Below are 3,960 nucleotides of genomic sequence, written 5' to 3' on the forward strand. Positions count from 1 at the left end.
CCTGGAGTAGCCGCATCTGAGGTTACAGGGGGCGGCTACTCCACGTCCCGGTAGCCTCTTTTCTATTCCTACTCACAATCTTCGGCACGCAGCATGCGCAGAACAGCAGGCCCGCGCATGTGCAGCTCCGGCTGTGCGCCGAAGATTGTAAATAGGAGGAGAAAAGAGGCTACCGGGAGTGGAGTAGCCGCCCCGTGTAACCTCAGATGCGACTACTCCACGTCCCAGTAGCCGCATAAGAAAATTTACATATAAATCTAATAAAAGTTATCGAAACAGTGTGGGGACGTGAGGATTAGCCCTTAAAAGAGCTATCCTCACGTCCTATTGATCCACCTACCACCCGATCTACCTTTATAGGTAGATCCGTGGTGGTAGTTTCCCTTTAAGGATCAGATAAGATTGATGCAGGTTTATAGTAGTATTGCCTTTCTACTGTATATTAATAATCTGGATTGTATTTGCACAAATTTTGGGACTTTTTTACTCACTCAACGTATGAAAATCGATAATTAACTATCCCATAGGTGTTCAACCAGTAAATCTCGACCTTCTTCCAATACAAAATGCAAACATAAGTGAATAAATAATCTACAAAAAATACACTTGTGTTTCTTTTATAAATTCTTTATTGACTAACAGCTAACATTGGTCAACAATATTCTCTCACAAAATATTAAACAAAAACACCTCAAAGTAAATTCTGTTAATATACATATACACTGTTTAATTCCCATGAACAAGGAAACTTTAGCATAATATCATGTATTTGTATAGGTCAATACTACAATTGCCTGTCCCTTTTAACAGTAATAGAAGTTTATGGTCTATCTTTGCAAACGATTGAGTACTCATAATGAATCATCTGATATATGTGTTAAATGAGTATGACCACATTTTGACTTTCAAGTTTGTTTTCATTACCTTTGATTTGTATTACCAAATGCTTGGTGATATGTGTCATGTCTACATTGTGGTTCTCAGTATCACATTCCCCAACAGTGTTTAAAGTATGTTCATGCAGAATTTTTTTGTGGATTTTAGTTTTGTGTAATCTATGTCAAAATGAATACAAAGAAATTGCATACAAAGAAGCACCCTTCCCTGTAGGAACCTCTAGACAAGTTTGGCCCTGGACAAAATTAAAACTTGGGCCCAAATATTGAAATAATAACAGTCACATTTAGCTGTATGGTTGTGAATAAATGCCATTCACATACCATTTGCCCCCTAGTGATCAGTCCTTAACAGTAACAGTATTTATCAAGTTCACTTGATTTGGCTAACCTGCATGCTCCAAAATGCATCACTTACCTCTGATGTTCTGTACCGTTGAAGCAGATAAGGACTGCCACACAGGAGATCTAGTCACGTGCTATAGGTATGACGTTGCGAAGGAAGAATAACGAAGCTCAACAGGCAGGTGTGGAATTCAGCAAAATTTCTAATTGTGGGTGTGTCCAGGCCCTTTATTTATACATTCCCCTAGCAGGGTGTGTGTCAGGATTCAGGGATAGTGGACCCACTGTACCACCGTGAATAATGATGTAAGCCATCAGTTTTAACCAGAGCCTGCCGCTAAGCAGGTTGGACTTGCTGCGGCGTGGTACCACCAGGTCGCTCCACAGGCGGTGGCAACCAAGGTGAGGTACAGAGTCGTGAGGCAGAACGGACAGGAACAGGCAGGAGGCCGAGACAGGCAATACAAGATCAATGTCAGAGGCAGAGCAGATGGTCAGGGGGAAGGAGCATAGTCAGGGACAGAACCAGGGTCACGACTGGAATTCTCAACACAAGGACAAAGTATACGTAACACTATTTTTCAAAGCCAGCATGTGTCACTTTTTCCTGTTATAACTTTAGAACACCATAACTTATCCAATTGTTTCTTTTTCAATGACATTTTGTACTTCAAGCTAGTGGGAAATTTTGGTTGATATATTTTTAATTTAAAAAAAGGGGAATTTGGTGAAGAATTAGAAAAATTAGCTATTTTCAAACTTCAAAATGTTCTGTTTTTAACCCCTAGGCGCACCTGGACGTTATAGTAAATCCCTGTGGGTAGATACTTCGCCCACGAGGACGTGCTATAAAGTCCTGCTTTTGGCACTGGCTCACGAACAAAGCTGGCACCAGAAGCAGTGGTTTTCAGCTGTCTATCACAGTTGACACCACGAGCTAACACCCGCGATTGGAGCCGACTCCGATCGCAGGTGTCTACAATTCTGTTTTATTATACAGTTTGTTACGGACACGGCAATACAAAATATGGGGGGGGGGGGGTTGTGTTTTTTTTATACTTTATTAAGCGTTTTTATGGAAAAGTGACATTTTAGGGGCTTATATTTTTATTTATTTATTTTTTTAATTTATTATAACATTTAGTGTTTTTAACTTTTTTTACTTCTTCAAACTTGAACTTGAACCAGCGATGCTCTGATTGCTGGTTCAAGCCCAATACACTGCTCTACAATACCTTTTCATTGTAGAGCAGGGTAAACTATCTGATCATGCAGACGCATGCACAGACAGTTTACAGTCAGACCCGGAAGGTGTCTGACTGCTCAGAACATCGGGCAGCCCTGGGGCACTCTGGCAGACCTCTGGGCTGCCCAGAAGTGGATCAGATCCTCAGGTAAGTGGCACGGGGGGTCTGATCCATAGGGGGAAGACCCTTACACGCCACGGTCCAGCAAGTGAGTCTTCATGAAACCCACCCCATGAAAATTATGTGCCCCAAATTCCAGAGTTCGTGGGCAGCTCAGGAATTCCTTTTGAGACTGATGGCCTCACTGAAATTGATTTTTTCAAATTATTTTTCTCTGAGGACCTCCTAAATCTCAGGGTGTCACAGACAAATGTGCCCAACAATTTTTTGCATAAAACCCCACTTCATCATTCTCTAGGTGGACCCCTGTAGATGCAGTATAGATGATGAATTTTTGGGGTCTTGTGCTCCACATGGGCATTGTTAAAAAAACAGAGGTTAGGCAGTATTGGAGTACTGATGTTTTCTACAGTACTCCAATTTACTGCACGGTAATGACACGCTTTGAGGCAATTTTTACATTTTTGCATTACAACGATAATGCACAATGTCCACCACAAAGCGACCCATCATTTAACTGTCCATATAAAATAAGGCCCCTCCTTGACCATTTTGACACAAAGTTTATCGAGGCATAAACCCCTTTACAAAACATCTCAAAGGCAGGTTAAAATTACGCCAGTACCTGCCCAGCAAAAGGCAAAGGTACGGAATCAAAATGTACAAGTTGTGCGAGAGTACCACAGGGTACACCTACAGGTTTATGGTTTATGAGTGAAAAGACACCCGAATTAGCCCTCCAGAATGTCCCCCTGTCCTAAGAGTTAGTGGGAAGCTTGTGTGGGACCAGAACGTGGATAACTTTTATACCAGCATTCCACTTTTCCAATCCTTAAGCTCCAGAGGTACTGAAGCGTGCGGCACTGTATGAAAAACCAGAGAGGCCTCCCAGGATCTCTTGTTAGGCAGCCACTTAGAAAGGGGGACATAAAGGCACTCTGCAATGAGAGCATGATGTTGGTAAAGTAAAGGACAAAAGGGATGTCCTTGTTCTGACCACCATTTATGGGGACTCCAGCACCCTCACTCCTGAATGAGGCACCACCATCGCTGCCCCCAAGCCAGACTGCATCCTAAATACATGGGTGGTGATTAAGGCATTAATATTTGCACAGGAAGGACAGGGCCCCAGTACCTCTGGATTAGATGTCCCCCATGTTGTGCCAGGGCAACATTGTCCCAGTGAAGTGCCCCAGACTGCATCTAAAGGAAGGACTCAGAAAGAAAAGAGTCTGTTTCAAAAGAGGGGTTAGGAAGGACACTGTGAAGGAAACCGCGATGTTCCGGACCCCTGAAGGGTACGTAAGGTCACTCAGTTATCCTTTTACAGACACTCCCAGAACGCACGGGTT

The sequence above is a fragment of the Engystomops pustulosus genome, chromosome 6 (assembly GCF_040894005.1).
Source record: "Engystomops pustulosus chromosome 6, aEngPut4.maternal, whole genome shotgun sequence".
In the NCBI taxonomy this organism is placed as follows: Eukaryota; Metazoa; Chordata; class Amphibia; order Anura; family Leptodactylidae; genus Engystomops; species Engystomops pustulosus.